Source organism: Salvelinus fontinalis, chromosome 3 (genome assembly GCF_029448725.1).
Source record: "Salvelinus fontinalis isolate EN_2023a chromosome 3, ASM2944872v1, whole genome shotgun sequence".
In the NCBI taxonomy this organism is placed as follows: domain Eukaryota; kingdom Metazoa; phylum Chordata; class Actinopteri; order Salmoniformes; family Salmonidae; genus Salvelinus; species Salvelinus fontinalis.
The window spans coordinates 56,769,987-56,790,017 of record NC_074667.1 but is presented as its reverse complement, the minus strand read 5'-3'; the positions used below and the strand labels follow the sequence as shown (position 1 = coordinate 56,790,017).

At 42.2% G+C, this 20,031-nt stretch overlaps 2 pseudogenes; both read left to right on the top strand.

The window, feature by feature from the left end:
* The first annotated feature begins 2,164 nt into the window (after positions 1–2,164).
* Positions 2,165–3,444, top strand: LOC129851163 (phosphopantothenate--cysteine ligase-like; annotated as a pseudogene).
* LOC129851164 (phosphopantothenate--cysteine ligase-like) lies at positions 3,381–5,357 on the top strand (annotated as a pseudogene).
* Positions 5,358–20,031: the final 14,674 nt, after the last annotated feature.

Below are 20,031 nucleotides of genomic sequence, written 5' to 3'. Positions count from 1 at the left end.
GCACGTTGTGTTAGCTAATCGAAGTTGATCAAGGCTAATTGATTATGTTACGCAATTATGTTAGCACAGCTGAAAACTGTTGTCCTGATTAAAGAAGCAATAAAACTGGCCTTCTATAGACTAGTTGAGTATCTGGAGCATCAGCATTTGTGGGTTTGAGTACAGGCTCAAAATGGCCAGAAACAAAGAACTTTCTTCTGAAACTCATCAGTCTATTATTGTTCTGACAAATGAAGGCTATTCCATGAGAGAAATTGCCAAGAAACTGAATATCTTGTACAACGCTGTGTACTACTCCCTTCACAGAACAGCGCAAACTGGCTCTAACAAGAATAGAAAGAGGAATGGGAGGCCCCGGAGCACAACTGAGCAAGAGGACAAGTACATTAGAGTGTCTAGTTTGAAAAACAGACGCCTCACAAGTCCTCAACTGGCAGCTTCATGAAATAGTACCCGCAAAACGCCAGTCTCAATGTCAACCGTGAAGAGGCGACTCTGGGATGCTGGCCTTCTAGGCAGAGTTCCTCTGTCCAGTGTCTGTGTTCTTTCACCCATCTTAATCTTTTATTTTTATTGGCCAGTCTGAGATATGGCTTTTTCTTTGCAACTCTGCCTAGAAGGCCAGCTTCCCGGAGTCGCCTCTTCACTGTTGACATTGAGACGACTGTTTTGCGGGTACTATTTAATGAAAAAAATTTAATTTTTCTTTTAAAATTATCAACTTGGATTAGCTAACACTCCATTGGAACACAGGAGTGATGGTTGCTGATAATGGGCCTCTATATGCCTAAGTAGATATTTCATAAATCAGCCATTTCCAGCTACAATAATAATTTACAACATTAACAATATCTACACCGTATTTATGATCAATTTCATGTTATTTTAACGGACAAAAAAATATATATATTTCAAAAACAAGGACATTTCTAAGTGACCCCAAACTTTTGAACATGTAGTTAGGGGCAAAAGTGAATAGAAAATCAGGATAGATCATAAGCAGAGTATCAGCAGCGTTTGTGAAGAGTGTGTGTGTGTGAGTGTGTGGGTAGAGTCCAGTGAGTGTGCATATAGCCGGTGCAAGAGTCAGTCCAAATAAAAAGGGGTCAATGCAAATAGTCTTGGTAGCCATTTGATTAACTGTTCAGCAGTCTTATGGCTTGGGGTTAAAAGCTGTTCAGGTGCCTTTTGGTCCTAGACATGGCGCTCCAGTACCGCTCGCTGTGAGGTAGCAGAGAGAAAGTTCTAGGACTTGTGTGGTTGGAGTCTTTGACAATTGTTATGGCCTTCCTCTGACACCGCCTGGTATAGAGGTCTTGGATGGCAGGGAGCTAGGCCCCAGTGATGTACTGGGCTGTACGCACTACTCTCTGTATCGCTTTACGGTCGGATGCAAAGAAGTTGCCATACCAAACAGTGATGTAACCCGTCAAGAAGCTCTCAATGGTGCCTGGGTTTGTGTGTGCTATATGAAAGAGGAGTACAGCCTCTGCCAAGAGATGTGGGCTTGTAGGAAGTGCACTTGTCCTGTCGCTGGTTGAAGCCTAGCTCCAGCTGTTCCCCTCAATCACTTCATTGTTGGTGTAACGGATGTGAAATGGCTAGCTAGTTAGCGGGTACGCGCTAGTAACATTTCAATCAGTTACGTCACTTGCTCTGAGACTTTAAGTAGGGTTGCCCCTTGCTCTGCAAGGGCCGCGGCTTTTGTGGAGCGATGGGTAACGATGCTTCGTGGGTGTCAGTTGTTGATGTGTGCAGAAGGTCCCAGGTTCGCGCCCGTGTCGGGCGAGGGGACGACGTAAAGTTATACTGTTACATTGGCAGCGGTGATTCTGCAGTCTCTCAGGCTTTTGTCTGATGTTTGCCTTACTGGTGTAGCCTTCTACTGAGGCTTACTATGGTCTGGACCTTAATAGCACAGGGAGAACGTTTGCTTGCCCTGTAGGTACAGAATCTAGATAAAGACAGCTCAATCACTGCATAGGTTATTATTATATCTGCCAAAATTGTTTAAGTGTGATAACTGACACACAATGTATAGGCTAGCAACAACATTTGATTGTTGTAAGGAAAAGTCTTCTGACAATTCAACTTCCACGACGTTAGGTGGCGACATAGTTCTGAGTTGTTTAAATTGCAATGGAATAGATAATAGAAGACGTCACGCCAGACATCAGGAAGTCGACCACTACTTCTCAATCATCAGTGACTGCTTTCTCTCGGTGTCTTTAAAAGTAAGTAATGTTTCTATTAATAAGATTCATTGAAATATTAAGCTAATTCACTGACAACTGCAACACGAGCCGAATGATCTTAGGTGCGTTCCCCATGCCAATGAACATCCTAATAGCAACGAATGTGAACCGCATTCCAGTGCACAATTTGCATGGCTAACGTTAGCAGCTGTAAAGTGTAGTTTGAAGTTGTAGCTAGTAGACAAAGGTGAGTCTAACATAATTATCCCATATGCCAACCAGTCAAGTAATCAACTAGTGACTACTATTCGTCCCCTCAAAAGTTTATGGTCACAATTATCCTATTCCTACCAAAACGTTTAAAAGTAACTCTGAAAACAATAGCTCCGCTCCTCCCACACCTTACTCCGACATTTGTCCCACAAATTACACACTATGCGTAGGTTTTACATACTTTTTCAATGTCATTTTTGTTTTGTAGTTTTATGTCTCCCTGGCTTGACCAGGCATGGCAGACCCCTGGACCCTCACTGTAGATGGGAAGCTGTCTGACGAGTTTTCCCTTCCCTCCCATGTAGGGGAGGTCAAAGGGCAGATGGCAGCTTTTGCTGATCACCTCAGGTGGCACCAAAGTCCCCCTGGAGTCTTGCACTATCCGCTTCCTGGATAACTTCAGCAGTGGCCAGCGCGGAGTCTCTTCGGCAGAGTACTTACTAGTCAGGCTACGCTGTGATCTTCCTGCACAGACACCCCTCCTTATATCCCTTCACACACCTTTACTCTGGGATTAATCTGCTGAACAATAGAGCGGAGGGTTCTGGCTGTGGCCAAGTCATGGTCAACCAGCAGGCACTTCCCAACATTGGCAAAGTCCTGATGCGGTAAAAGAAGCACGGCTTCTTCTGCCTGTGGCATTCAGCACCCTGTCTGAGTACCTGCACCTCCTCAAAGCTGCAGCACAGGCACTCAGCCCCATATGTAGGTACTGACACTCAACTAGAAGTAGTAGCAGGGCTTATCAGGGTGTACAATACATGCATGTGCTGGTATATTAAACATGCACTCTGTGTTTACTCCCCTCTCAGGGTCCAAGGCCATGTTTTATTTGGCTGCAGCAGTGTCAGACTTTTACATTCCAGCATCAGAAATGCCAGAGCACAAAATCCAGTCCTCCAATGGACCACTTCAGGGGAGTAAAGAAAGCCATCAAATACAAAAGCACATGCTCATTATCATTGATCCACTGTAAGCCAAGCATCTTTTCTGTCCTATAGATCAGTATGAAGATGGTCTCCAAGATGTTGTCGCCGCTGGTGGACTGGGCTCCACAGGCATTTGGGATTTCCTTCAAGCTGGAGACGGACCCGTCCATCCTGCTGGACAGAGCTCGGCGGGCACTGGACAACAGGCTGTGGTGGCCAAAGTACTGGACACCAGACAAGGTTACGTAGTGGTGGTGACCCCTTACACTCACGCCGAGCTAGTACTTACGGATGAGGAAGCAAGCAGAGATGTGGAGATCGAGGACAGTATTGTCAGTAACCTGACCAGAGCTCACAGCCAAATCATAACCCAACAAGACTGAGACCCCAGAGGTGTTTTCATTAGTTGCAATGGAAACTTCACTCCAAACGTTATGCAACACAAACAAGTTACAACTGGACAAATTCATGGAGGTCCCTCCCCGTTTGATCGGTTTGCTTCCTAGAGTAAAAGGTCAAACGGTTTCCGTTGCAAATCATTTCTCACAGAATCTGACTAATGAATGCACTCCAGTAAACTGTGCTGCTTACTGGGAGGGCTGGCTTTGGTGGTCCGATGAAACACACTAACGTGTCGTACAAGTCCCTGGGGCAGGGCACTATCTCTACTTTCTTCTGAAATATTAATTAATGCTTGTCTAGTTTGGATCTTTATTTTATCTTGCAGGGCTTTCACCGTCCTAGATCAGACATTCATGTACATGCATAAGTAGGTTTCAGTACACACTCTCTGCCTTTAAAATCAAATATTTACATAATCACAGCAAAACAATCCTTAAGCACCTTAACATCTTATGTCAGAAGGCAGATTACAACATATTGGTTGTGGAATGATAATGCCAACCAATGAATTGACTTAACCTCATAGCAGTTTGATTACAACAAAGCAGATTGTCAGAGTAATAATCACAGACAGTACATCAGTAAAGTAACAGACTCGGGACATTAAACCTTAACTGTGTTGGTATTTTATGTGCTGGACAAATCACAAATCTACTCCAGAGGGAACTAGCAACAGTCTTCCTTGAAGGCATGACACCGCATACAGCTACCTATCAGTGATAGTGTAATTTACTTGCAATTGCGTGGAAACGATTTGGTTGGTTATTTGAGTTTGACACTAAGTCCAGCACGATTACCAGACAGCTCTTCACTGTATCTTGTCTTCTCACAACAGACTTCACGAACCTGGAATACATTCAAGATTTTAATGTAGATTTGTTTAAAAAATACACTTGTTGGAATTCAATTTGATCCATAATTGACACTAGTTAAACTATACAAGTTGTCAATGAATTAGCCAGATAACTTGCCTCAATATTCTTCAACAACCTAAGTTTATTTTTCTAAATGATTCAGAAAATCAACAGTTATTCCTGGTTGTTAATCAAAGTAAGCTGGCTAACTCATTGATTCTGCTTTGTAGTATAACCCTCAGAGGTCCTGAAAGATGTACCTGCGGGAGGTGTAAGTAATGCCTGCAAAGCACTTATCATACATTGGATTTGTATACATTTTATACACTGCAACTTCAAGTTTAAAACGTAGTCTACAAACCTGTCCCTTTATGCGGATTTTGGCTCGTCTGAAATTCTCTCTGTTTGACTCGGATTGCGGTCAGTCTTCTTCCTCTTCGGTGTAAACCCTTTGTTCTTGGCCATTAGCGGATAGGATCGAGCAGCATGTACAAATTAGACGAAAGGTTTAAACCGGGAAGGGAAAACTCTAACATATAAAGTACAAGAATAATCTGATACAAAGGTCATGATTTGAAGTACTGGGTGAAAATGTTTTCTTAATATTGTGCGTTGTACAATGAGTATGGAAACTCATTGAGACATGGTAACAAGTAAATATTGTACATGAAGGCTAAGCTGTACAATAAATAATGACTGCTGTATACTTGTGTGTGTAACTAATTTCTAAATGTTTAAAGGATATTACTCAGAGGGTGAGACACTGTACCTGGTAGGTAATGCGTCTCTTGGTATCCGGATCCAACTCCTCTTCATCTGCAACAAAGAAATAGATCTCCCATCAAGCCCTGCCCATCTCATTCCTACTCTGAACTTGAGTAAATGTACCTGGTAACACTCACCCTTCTCCTCAGCCTGTAGGTCATATTCAGTTTCAGCCTCTCCATTCCTCTGTAGAAGTGCAGGGCAGCCTCTTCATCCAAGTCAGATTATGATGGTTCAGCCCCAGCCTCTTCAGACACCTGACAACATAGGGACCAATCCAGCTTAGATGTAGACTCAGCAAAATTACATTGCCACGAGCAGCACTTCAGATATTGCGATGAGTGAGATATCCCTCTCACACAGTATCTGCGCATGTGCATGGGTCTGCGTGGTAGCAATAGGACCAAAACAGCTGAGAAGTTTAGCCGCATGCTTCAATAATTACTTTGTGCATCTACATCATATTGCTGAGTGTACCTTTAAAGGGATACTTTGGGATTTTGGCAATGAGACCATTTATCTACTTCCCCAGAGTCAAATTAAATCATGGATAGCATTATGTCTCAGTGTACAGTTTGAAGGAAGTTAGAGGTGGTTCCATGAGCCACTGCTAACTAGCATAAGCGCAATGAAGTCTATGGGTATCTACTAGCACACTAACGGATTTTTTTGCCATAATGACCATCGTTATGTTTGGCGGAAAAAGGGGGAGGCTTGCAAGCTGAAGAACACCATCCCAACCTTGAAGCAAGGGGGTGGCAGCATCATGTTGTGGGGGTGCTTTGCTGCAGGAGGGACTGGTGCACTTCACAAAATAGACGGCATCATGATGAAGAAAAATAATGTGGATATATTGAAGCAAAATCTCAAGACATCAATCAGGAAGTTAAAGCTTGGTCGTAAATGGGTCTTCCAAATGGACAATGACCCCAAGCATACTTCCAAAGTTGTGGCAAAATGGCTTAAGGACAACAAAGTCAAGGTACTGGAGTGGCCATCACAAAGCCCTGACCTCAATCCTATAGAAAATTTGTGGGCAGAACTGAAAAATCGTGTGCGAGCAAGGAGGCCTACAAACCTGACTCAGTTACACCAGCTCTGTCAGACGGAATGGGCCAAAATTCACCCAACTTATTGTGGGAAGCTTTTGGAAGGCAACCCGACATGTTTGACCCAAGTTAAACAATTTAAGCAATGCTACTAAATGCTACTAAATACTAATTGAGTGTATGTAAACTTCTGACCCACTGGGAATGTGATGAAAGAAATAAAAGCTGACATAAATCATTATCTCTACTGTTATTCTGACATTTCACATTCTTAAAATAAAGTGGTGATCCTAACTGACCTAAGACAGGGAATTTGTACTAGGATTAAATGTCAGGAATTGTTGAAAACTGAGTTTAAATGTATTTGGTTAAGGTGTATGTAAACTTCAGACTTCAACTGTATACTTAATTGCTGATAATGTATACCTGAAGAAGGTTTAGGTCATTTTTATTTATTTATTTACCATTATTTTACCAGGTAAGTTGACTGAGAACACGTTCTCATTTGCAGCAACGACCTGGGGAATAGTTACAGGGGAGAGGAGGGGGATGAATGAGCCAATTGTAAACTGGGGATTATTAGGTGACCATGATGGTTTGAGGGCCAGATTGGGAATTTAGCCAGGACACCGGGGTTAACACCCCTACTCTTACGATAAGTGCCATGGGATCTTTAATGACCTCAGAGAGTCAGGACACCCGTTTAACGTCCCATCCGAAAGACGGCACCCTACACAGGGCAGTGTCCCCAATCACTGCCCTGGGGCATTGGGATATTTTTTAGACCAGAGGAAAGAGTGCCTCCTACTGGCCCTCCAACACCACTTCCAGCAGCATCTGGTCTCCCATCCAGGGACTGACCAGGACCAACCCTGCTTAGCTTCAGAAGCAAGCCAGTAGTGGTATGCAGGGTGGTATGCTGCTGGTAGGGTTGGTCATAGTCCTCCTCACTAAGATAGGCAGCCAATTGTCTCTGAATATTCTTAGGTTCTTCATCCTCTGCCTCCACTTCTTGCTGAGATTTTCCCTCGGCAACAAAGTAGTTTAGTTGTTTCAAGGAAACAGCCTTCGTCAAACAAACTATGACCTTTATTCTCCAGACAGGTTCAAAATTCAACTCACTGGGAATCATAGTAGAATACAGGTAATGGTCTCAATAGTATGAATTGACTAAATGGAAAATACTCACTTCCCACATCATTAGAATCATAAAACACCTTCCTGTTTCCCCATGCCATGTCATTGGAGAGAAGACACCACATTTATGATGTTACCTCAGCAAAATACACATGCACAAACAAACATGACGGAAAACGTATAGCTAAGACGGGTCAATGGCTGAGTAGGTGCAGTAACTGTTACAATAGGTTGTAACATTGTGACATCATCACTCCCAACATTCTATAGGTCGTTATCAATAAAACCTCACAGTAAGGTACAGAGCATTCGATTTGCCTGCTGGGGGGCAGGGAGAACCCCAGCTCCGCTAAAACCACTGACAACTGCGTGCCATTTTCAAGGGATTGCTAAATAACTATTTGGTTGTAATATCATCACCTCTTGAAAAGCATAGTCAGAACAACAAATGTCTCATTATTACATGCAAAGGAAGTGAGTATTTTCCATTTAGTTGTGCACATTTAGCTCTATCATCAGTTACACAGCAAGTATCAACATGCTTTTCATGATCAGTAAACATCAATTGACCAAGCAACAGTACCAGTCAAAAGTTTGGACACACCTTGCCCTATTTGGTAAAAGACCAAGTCCATATTATGGCAAGAACAGCTCAAATAAGCAAAGAGAAATGACAGTCCATCATTACTTTAAGACATGAAGGTCAGTCAATCCAGAACATTTCAAGAACTTTGAAAGTTCCTTCAAGTACAGACCCAAAAACCATAATGCGCTATGATGAAATTGGCTATCATGAGAACCACCACAGGAAAGGAAGACCCAGAGTTATCTCTGCTGCAGAGGATACGTTCATTAGATTTACCAGCCTCAGATTGCAGCCCAAATAAATGCTTCACAGAGTTCAGGTAACAGACACATCTCAACATCAACTGTTCAGAGGAGACTGGGTGAATCAGGCTTTTATTGTGGAATTGCACAAAGAAACTACTACTAAAGGACTCCAATAAGAAGAAGAGACTTGCTTGGGCCAAGAAACACAAGCAATGGACATTAGACCGGTGGAAATCTGTCATTTGGTCAGATTTTTGGTTCCAACCGCTGTGTCTTTGTGAGACACAGAGTAGGTGAATGGATGATGTGGTTCCCACCGTGAAGCATGGAGGAGGTGTGATGCTGTGGGGCTGCTTTGCTGGTGACAATGTTTGTGATTTATTTAGAATTCAAGACACACTTAACCAGCATGGCTACCACAGCATTCTGCAGCGATACGCCATCCCATCTGGTTTGCGCTTAGTGGGACTATCATTTGTTTTTCAACAGGACAATGACCCAACACACCTCCAGGCTGTGTAAGGGCTATTTGACCAAGAAGGAGAGTGATGGAGTGGTGCATCAGATGACCTGGCCTCCACAATCACCCGACCTCAACCCAATTGAGATGGTTTGGGATGAGTTGGACCGCAGAGTGAAGGAAAAACAGCCAACAAGTTCTCAGCATATGTGGGAACTCCTTCAAGACTGTTGGAAAAACATTCAAGGTGAAGCTGGTTGAGAGAATGCCAAGAGTGTGCAAAGCTGTCATCAAGGCAAAGGGTGGCTATTTTAAATCATCTAAAATATATTCTGATTTGTTTAACATGCCTTGTGTTATTTCATAAATGTTGATGTCATCACTTATATAAATTATGATTGATGGACCACATCAAATTGGCAAGCTAGCTAATAACAGATCACATCAATGGCTAGTTAACAAGCAAACTTTCAGGGGATGAACTAGATGGCTATATATTTGATTTACTTGCCATCTATAGTGGTGATGACAGCAGTCCAAATGACAACTTTACCATGACGAAGACTTGCCGATATGAAGCTCTTACCAAAAGCTTAATCTCTGATGAAGCATGCTAAATGACAGGTGTCAAATATATCGGCTACTTTCACGTATATGAAAATAAATGATCAATTGATGTTTACTGATCCTGAAAAGCATGCAATTACTTGCTGTATAACTCTGATGATAGAGCTAAATGGGGAATAATCACAAGTGTAGTTCTAACTATGCTCTTCAAGATGTGGTGATATTAAAACAAAATAGTTTACATTTATTTAACAATCCCTTGAAAACAGGACGTAGTTCTCAATGGTTTTAGCAGAGCTGGGGGACTCCTTGCCCCCCGGCAGCCAAATCGAACGCTCTGCACCGTATTGTGCCGTTTTGCTGCTAATGACTCATACTCTTTACTTTCAGTTGACTCACCTCTTCATCACCATCCTCCTGGTCACTGTCCATCTGAACACCACATGCCATGAGTTTCTATAGTGGCAAAGAGAAACAACAATAAGACTCACTGAGTAGGGCTCAAAGATTTCAGCAAAGAAGTTTAACTATAAAAATAGACTCACCGAGATTTTGGCATCATAGAACTCATCAACCTTGTCCTTCATATACTGTGAGGACCTCTTTTGAAAAAATTGTATATCGAGAGGAGATTTAATGGAAACTTGAAATTGGTCTAAAGCAGTGGTCACCAACCTTTTCTGAGTCAAGATCCCTTTCGCAGTCAAAAAGCAAGCTGAGATCTGCTGCTCAGATACTAAAAAAAACATGACTTAAAAAATGAGATTAAATGAATAAAACAGTTGTAGGAATGAGGTTTGTGTAGTAGGCCTAATAGCCTATATTTCCACAGCATACTGGCTATATGCCTGGCCTGCCAATATTGTTCTTCTCAGACCATATTATATTTCAAAACTCGAGCTTTGACTCCAGCAAACTAGATCAGTTGGTGGAGCACTTGCAAGGTACAGCTGAGCATAAATTGAAATAAGTTGCTTTTTTATTTTACTGGACTGATGCATCTGATGGTCATGGTGTTTTCAAGACAACTGGGAATCCCAGTTAAATAAATGCTGCCAAATCATGACGTCAGTAATTTTTAGGTAGGAAAGTCTCGAAAATCAGAGCTACCAGTTGTTTTGAACATGGCATTTGTCTCAGCGGATGTAAGGAGAGAGCAATAGAGGGTCCGTCTCTCACGGTCCCTGCTCTATCATTCATTTCCTCCAGTGACACTGACCACTGTCACCAAAACTTGAGTTGCACTGCACAAATTCATGTTGTTCTTATGACCTAAGAGAGTGAAATATTCCTCAATATTAAATTTAGACATTCATTTCACACACACTTTATATCTTAATTGACTTACAGTAATAGATTTTCTCATATTGGTCCCCTGTGGGAATCAAACCCACAACCCTGGCGTTGCAAGCGCCATACTCTACCAACTGAGCCACACAGGATGATATTCTAATAATAATAAAAACGAAGAACTATCTAATAGGGCATTTTGTGTTTTGTAAGTGTTCAATAAAAACAGTTAACAGTGTAGAATATAAACTTAAGAAATTAACTCACTCGTAAAAACAGCAGCTCGTGGCTGTATTCTTTGACAGTCTCTCTGGTCATGGTTTTAAAAGTTGTGAAATCTCACCTAGTCTAGTATCAAACTTTTCTGTGGCCGAAGTATTGGAAAGTGTAGGAATGGTGACTTGAGCTATCCGATTGGCTAGCACAGTAGGCGAACTCGATTTAGCCACAGATCTCCCGGTCCGCCTGCAGGCAGAATTAGTCTTTTCAGACAAATGAAATGGTTCAAAATGGGAACACTTTGCCATACCCGGTCGCAGGGCTTCTTATTAGTCAAGTGCAGCTAACTCCAACAGCCCAACAAGAATAGCATACAAAAACGAGCAAAAAAGCCTTTGGCTTTTCTACAGAAATGTTTGGGGATCGACTAGGAAAGCCTTGATCGACCAGTTGATTGCAACGGACCGGTTGGTGACCACTGGTCTAAAGCAACAATGACAACTATCGGTCAGGTAAAGGACACACTCCATATAAGCATTGTTGACAATCAACTTTGTGCAGATGTTGATGGCTATGATATGAAAGTAATCATAATTCTGTTCACACAGGCATCTCCATTACATCTACCGATAACATAGTTTAACGACCCTGGGTTTATAAGCACGGAAATCGACTCTGCTGCTGGAGCATGCTTTTGCGGCACAGTCGATAGCGCGCTGGACTTCGGGCTAGGAGGTCGAGGGTTCGAGACCTGCTCCCTGCTGTTTCATTACAATACTGTACCTTGTCTAGGACAGGCATGTCTTTGTAAGCTTCAGGGTCATCTTTGTCATACCGTTCCTTCACATTTGTAGCGCGTTTGCTTCTGAGCGGAGCAAGAGCAAAAATCGTCATATCCAAGCCAGGTCAAACAATGTAATCCTTCCACCCGAGTTTAATCCACTCCAAATCACATTTTTTCAAATCAAATTGTATTGGTCGCACACACAGAGCAGACGTTATTACGGGTGTAGCGAAATGCATATATCCACATTAATACAAATAAAATTGTATTGGTCACATACACATGATTAGCAGATGTTGATGCGAGTGTAGCGAACAAAATAGATCAGTTGGCGAAGCACTTGCAAGGCACAACTGAGCATAAATTGATCTAAACTAGAGCTACAATGCTGCGATTTCCTGTGGCAATTCAAAGGTAAAACGTTTAGCTACTATATCGATCTTGAACTAAAGTGAACTGTTAAATTAAATCTAGCTAACTAACCTTAGTGCTCGAACCATGTTGAGTAGAACCTTTTAAATTGGTTTGAAATGTGTTCTTCCAAACGTGAATACACGCATAATATCAATACACAAGTAAAGTACTCTGAAAATGCTGTCTATGTACCTGTGACTCAAACTTCAGATTGACAAATAATTATAGACTACTGCTAGTATAACATTTTATGTTTAAATCCCACGTGTTTCCCCGGTTTCTTCTTCTACACCGGTTGTCTATTTGCATTGCATTTACTGTCCTATTTTTTACTTGTCAGTTATTTTTCTTAAAACTGCATTGTTGGTTAAGTTCTTGTAAGCATTTCACCGGAAGGTCTACGCTGGTTGTATTCGGCGCATGTGGAGAACATGAACATACTCCTAATACTAGCTCCTGAAGCGGAACATTACTATTTGTCTTAAAGGCAAACAAACTGAAAATATGCCTTTTCTCTAATAGAGCCCCACAGTGGAGGTGACATAATACCCATACAACCTAGCGGTCAGACAGGAAAATGGCTCCAATCGTTTTTCCAGCATAAATTTTTCCTATAGGAGATTTTAGAAGCACTTAAAGTAAGGGATGTGTTTCTTGTAGGCTAACCCTTGCGTGACATTTTGATAACCATGTAAATCTCTTTCGAACAAGGTGATGAGATGAATGTAATTTATTATTATATTCAACATAATATTTGAATAATTTCCATCCACCTACATAATAGTGACTCATCCAGTTGATGTGTATTTTTTACATTCTCTACACCAGGTATTCCCAAAATGGAGCTACGTGCGATGCCGTCGGGGGTCGGGGCGAGGGGACGGACGTAAAGTTATACTGTTACATTGATGCTGTTGACCCGGATCACTGGTTGCTGCGGAAAAGGAGGAAGTCGAAAGGGGGGTGAGTGTAACGGATGTTAAATGGCTATCTAGTTAGCGGTGGTGTGCGCTAAAATCCTTTCAATCGGTGACGTCACTTGCTCTGAGACATTGAAGTAGTGGTTCCCCTTGCTCTGTAAGGGTCGTGGTTTTTGTGGAGCGATGGGTAACGATGCTTCGTGGGTGTCAGTTGTTGACATGTGCAGAGGGTCCCTGGTTCGCGCCCGGGTCGGGGCAAGGGAACGGACGTAAAGTTATACTGTTACATTGATGCTGTTGACCCGGATCACTGGTTGCTGCGGAAAAGGAGGAGGTCGAAAGGGGGGTGAGTGTAATGGATGTTAAATGGCTATCTAGTTAGCGGTGGTGCGCGCTAAAATACTTTCAATCGGTGTCGTCACTTGCTCTGAGACCTTGAAGTAGTGGTTCCCCTAGCTCTGCAAGCGCCGTGGCTTTTGTGGAGCGATGGGTAACGATGCTTCGTGGGTGACTGTTGTTGATGTGTGCAGAGGGTCCCTGGTTTGCGCCAAGGTCTGGGCAAGGGGACGGACGTAAAGTTAAACTGTTACACATGCAGCCGAAGAGCTACTGTCTCCTTACCTGGGAAAGCACCGAACAACAGACAGGGACGTTGGACCATCGAAGAGGTGCAAATATGATGAGAACTACATTGATTTGGGATTCACTTATATTGGGAGTAGTGCAAAAGTACTATCTCACAACTCGATGAAACCTTCACTCTTGTGCAGATATTTAGAAACAGAACATGCCAATTTATAAATAAGCGACAGGAGTTTTTTGAGTGAGAATTAAGACGACTTTCAAGTAGTAAGACATGTATTAAAGAAACAGATACCATTAATAAGAAGGTGCTAGAAGCGTCTTGTATGGTGAGCTACCGAGTGGCTAGGACAGGCAAGCCCCATACTATTGTGGAGGACTTAATTCTTCCTGCTGCCACAGATATGGCTGGGACAATGCTGTGGGAAAAGGCCAAAAAAACGATACAGACAATGCCTTCATCAAACAACATTGTTTCATGATGCATCAGTGACAAGACAGGAGATGTTATAAAACAATTACTGCTTCGCATACAAGCCAGGGAATTCTATGCGTTACAGCTGGATGAGTCAACAAAGTCAACAGCTCCTGGTATATGTCCGTTACATTTATGGGGGGTCAATTAAGGAAGACATCCTCTTCTGCAAACCACTGAAAACCAGGACAACGGGAGAGGATATTTTTAAATTACTGGACAGCTTTGTGACATCAAATGGACTTAGGTGGTCAAGATGTGTTTGTATCTGTACTGATGGCGCAAAAGCAATGACAGGGAGACATAGCGGAGTGGTAACGCGTGTGCAAGCAGTTGCTTTTGACGCCACTTGGGTACACTGCAGCATCCACGAGAGGCTCTTTCTGCAAAGGGAATGAATGCCTGACAGCTTGAAAGACGTTTTGGACACTACAGTGAAAATGGTTAACTTTGTTAATGCAAGACCCCTGAACTATTGTGTATTTTCTGCACTATGCAATGATATTGGCAGCGACCATGTAATGCTTTTACAACATACAGAAGTGCGCTGGTTGTCAAGCGGCAAAGTATTGACACGTTTTTTTGAATTGCGTGACGAGCTTAAAGTTTTCTTTCCTGACCATAATTTTCCCTTGTCTGACTGCTTGCATGATGATGAGTTTCTCACACGACTGGCCTGTCTGGGTGATGTTTTTTCTCACCTGAATGATCTGAATCTAGGATTACAGGAACTCTCCGCAGCTATATTCAATGTGCGGAACAAAATTGAGGCTATGATTAAGAAGGTTGAGCTCTTCTCTGTCTGCATTAACAAGGACAACACACGGGTCTTTCCATCATTGTATGATTGTTTGTGTGCAAATGAACTCAAGCTTACGGACAATGTCAAATGTGATATAGCAAAGCACCTGAGGGAGTTGGGTGCGCAATTACGCAGGTACTTTCCCGAAATGGATGGCACAAACAACTGGATTCGTTATCCCTTTTATGCCCTGCCTCCAGTCCACTTACTGATATCTGAACAAGAGAGCCTCATCGAAATGGCAACAAGAGGTTCTGTGAAAATTTAGAATTTAATCAGAAGCCCATGCCAGATTTCTGGATTGGGCTGCGCTCAGAGTATCCTGCCTTGGCAAATCGCACTGTTAAGACACTGATGCCCTTTGCATCCACAAAGCTATGTGAGAGTGGATTCTCGGCCCTCACTAGCATGGAAACTGAATACAGGCACAGACTGTGTGTGGAAAATTATTTAAGACTGAGACTCTCTCCAATACAGCCAAACATTGCAGAGTTATGAGCATCCTTTCAAGCACACCCTTCTCATTAACCTGTGGTGAGTTGTTCACAATTTTCGATTAACAAATAAGGTTTTATATGTAAGATGGTTAAATAAAGAGCAAAATGATTGATTATTATTATTTGTGCCCTGGTCCTATAAGAGTTCTCTACACCATCTCAATACTGAGCCAGCTAACGGTAGCTGCTAAGCTAATAGCAACCCTATAGGCTTGACAGGCTAGCGTTAGCGAAGTTAGCTTAGCGTTAGCATATACAGTCTTTGTCAAAAAATACAACTCTTTAATATTTAACACTTGGATGGGGAGATATCAGGGCCTAGAAAATATAAACAGAGTAGAAAATAAACCACAATATTACTTTAGAGGAGCTATAAGTCCAAATCAGAATATTAGCTGGCAACATTTTTTCTTATGGGCTGGCCTAGCTTAGCTGCAAACCCAGTCATCTCTATCCTTCTGAGACCCTGCAATTCTTTTTTGTCATCTCAGTTCTGGGTCTGTATGTTTGAGCCTATACAAGCCACTGTATTAAGTCCTATTGTCCCTTTGAGAGGACATTCTGGGCTTTTCAATGATGTCACATGTGTGGGGGTGAGACCTTGACAATTTTATCTTCCTGGTTCTTTAAAAAATGTGTTTGTAATTACTATGATTTTTCAAATTGTTTCTAGTAAGTTAATATCTCAAGAATAGTTCATGAGGATCGGACACTTTTTTCAATTTTCTGCTAAAATGACACCCAAATCTAACTGCCTGTAGCTCAGGACCTGAAGTAAGGATAGGCATATTCTTGATACCATTTGATAGGAAACACTTTGAAGTTTGTGGAAATGTGAAATTAATGTAGGAGAATATAATACGTTAGATCTGGTCAAATATAATACAAACAAAAAAATGTCTTTTCTATTTAATTCTTTTGTTCCAACATCTTTGAAATGCAAAAAAAGAAGAGAAGGCCATATATTGAGTTAGATTTTGTCCACAAGATGGCAGCAGTGTGTCTGCACAGTTTCAGACTGACACCGTGAATAATTACATCACAATATTTTGTAACAAGTTTTTTTTATTGAATTTTTTATTGAACCTTTATTTAGCTAGGCAAGTCAGTTAAGAAATGTTTTTTTATTTACAATGACGGCCTACCCCGGCCAAACCCAGACGACGCTGGGCCAATTGTGCGCTGCCCTATGGGAGTCTGCCAGGAGTTTGCCCAAATGTGCCGAATTGGTCAATTTATACATTTTCAAGTACATAACTATAGAGAACATACAACAATGCTATAGTAATACACTTTTTTTCACATTAAATAAGAGTTAAATAAGAGCTTCTCAAGAAATGTCTTCTGTAGTGGGCACCTGGATGCCGCAACTATGTTTTTCACCAACTCACTGACTGTAATGTACTTTTTTTTTATATGTACGTCCCAATGACCAACACAGAGGACAATTTTGCACTTACAATAAAATATAAATAACAATATATTAAATTTAAAAAGTATTATGTTACCTAACACCAAATGCAATTAGAAAATAATGAATCTCTACGTGTGTATTGTTTTTAAATATACGCCATTCTGGAATACTTTTCAAAGCAATAAATGCATTGAACAAAAAAGCTCATGTTCTGAGTGCATTTTGCATGATGAAAATACATTTCCACATTATTACTTTTTGTATGGGGTGGGGGATTTATATACGTTATTCAAATATATAATCATATATTTTAAAATATCTGTCACATTTATGGGTTTTAAATATATGATCATATATTTTAAAATATACAGTACCAGTCAATAGTTTGGACACAGCTACTCATTCAAGGGTTTTTCTTTATTTTTTATATTTTCTACATTGTAGAATAATAATGAAGACATCAACACTATGAAATAACACATATGGAATCATGTAGTAACCAAAAGTGTCAAACAAATCAAAATATATTTGAGATTCTTCAAAGTATCCACCCTTTGCCTTGATGATAGCTTTGCACACTCTTGGCATTCTCTCAACCAGCTTCATGAGGTAGTCACCTGGAATGCATTTCAATTAACAAGTGTGCCTTGGAAAGAAATTTCACAAATGAACTTTTAACGTCTTAATGCTTTGAGCCAATCAGTTGTGTTGTGACAAGGTAGTCGTAGTATACAGAAGATAGCCCTATTTGGTAAAAGACCAAGTCCATTTTATGGCAAGAACAGCTCAAATAAGCAAAGAGAAATGACAGACCATCAGAAATACCTTATTCACATAAGCATTTAGACCCTTCGCTATGAGACTCAAAATTGAGCTCAGGTGCATCCTGTTTCCATTGATCATCCTTGAGATGTTTCTACAACTTTATTGGGAGTCCACCTTTGGTAAATTCAATTGATTGGACATAATTTGGAAAGGCACACACCGGTCTACATAAGGTCCCACAGTTGACAGTGCATGTCAGAGCAAAAACCAAGCCATGAGGTCGAAGGAATTGTCCGTAGAGCTCAGAGACAGGATTGTGTCAAGGCGCAGATCTGGGGAAGGGTACCAAAACATTTCTGCAGCATTGAAGGTCCCCAAGAACACAGTGGCCTCCATCATACTTAAATGGAAGACGTTTGGAACCACCGAGACCCTTCCTAGAGCTGGCTACCCGGCCAAACTGAGCAATCGTGGGAGAAGGGCCTTGGTCAGGGATGTGACCAAGAACCCGATGGTCACTCTGAGATCCAGAGTTCCTCTGTGGAGATGGGAGAACCTTTCAGAAGGACAACCATCTCTGCAGCACATCACCAATCATGCCTTTATGGTAGAGTGGTCAGACGGAAGCCACTCCTCAGTAAAAGGCCATGAGAAACAAGATTCTCTGATTTGATGAAACCGAGATTTAACTCTTTGGCCTATAAGCCAAGAGTCACATCTGAAGGAAACTTAGCACCATCCCTACGGTGAAGCATGGTGGTGGCAGCATCATGCTGTGGGGGTGTTTTTCAGAGGCAGGGACTGGGAGACTAGTCAGGATCGAGGGAAAGATGAACGGAGCAAAGTACAGAGAGATCCTTGATGAAAACCTGCTACAGATTGGTCAGGACCTCAGACTGGTTCAAAGGTTCACCTTCCTAAAAGTCCTCGACCCTAAGCACACAGCCATGACAATGCAGGAATGGCTTCAGGACAAGTCTCTGAATGTCTTGAGTGGCCCAGCCAGAGCCAGGACTTGAAGCCGATCAAACATCTCTGGAGAGACCTGAAAATAGCTGTGCAACAACGCTCCCCATCCAACCTGACAGAGCTTGAGAGGATCTGCAGAGAAGAATGGGAGAAACTCCCCAAATACAGGTGTGCCAAGCTTGTAGCGTCATACCCAAGAAGACTCAAGGCTGTAATTGCTGTCAAAGGTGCTTCCACAAAGTACTAAGTAACTGTCTATTTACCACCACAAACCGATGCTGGCACTAAGACGGCACTCAACGAGCTGTAGAAGGCCATACACAATCAAGAAAATGCTCATCCAGAGACGGTGCTCCTAGTGGCCAGGGACTTTAATGCAGGGAAACTTACATCTGTTTTACCTCATTTCTACCAGCATGTTAAATGTGCAACCAGAGGATAAAAACTCTAGACCACCTTTACTCCACACACAGAGACCCATACAAAGCTCTCCCTCGCCCTCCATTTGGCAAATCTGACCATAACTCTATCCTCCTGATTCCTGCTTACTACCAAAAACTAAAGCAGGAAGTACCAGTGACTCGCTCAATAAGGAAGTGGTCAGATGATGCAGATGCTAAGCTACAGGACTGTTTTGCTAGCACAGACTGGAATATGTTCCGGGATTCTTCTGATGGCTTTGAGGAGTACACCACATCAGTCACTGGCTTCATCAATAAGTGCATCGATGACGTCGTTCCCACAGTGACCGTACGTACATACCCCAACCAGAAGCCATGGATTACAGGCAACATCCGCACTGAGCTAGAGGTTAGAGCTGCTGGTTTCAAGGAGAGGGACTCTAACCCGGACGCTTATTAGAAATCCCGCTATGCCCTCCGACGAACCATCAAACAGGCAAAGCGTCAATACAGGACTAAGATTGAATCGTACTACATTGGCTTCGACGTGCGTTGGATGTGGCAGGGCTTGCAAACTATTACAGACTACAAAGGGAAGCCCAGCCACGAGTTGCCCAGTGACACGAGCCTACCAGACGAGCTAAATAACTTCTATGCTCGCTTTGAGGCTAGCAACACTGAAGCAAACATGAGAGCATCAGCTGTTCCGGATGACTGTGTGATCACGCTCTCCGTAGCCAATGTGAGTAAGACATTTACACAGGTCAACATTCACAAGGCCGCAGGGCCAGACGGATTACCAGGATGTGTACTCCGAGCATACGCTGAACAACTGGCAAGTGTCTTCACTGACATTTTCAACCACTCCCTGACCTCCCGTACTCCATTTTCACCAATGACTGTATGGCCAAGCACAACTCCAACACCATCATTAAGTTTGCCGACAACACAACAGTGGTAAGCCTAATCACCAAAAACAATGAGACAGCCTATAGGGAGGAGGTCAGAGACCAGGAAGTGTGGTGCCAGGATAACAA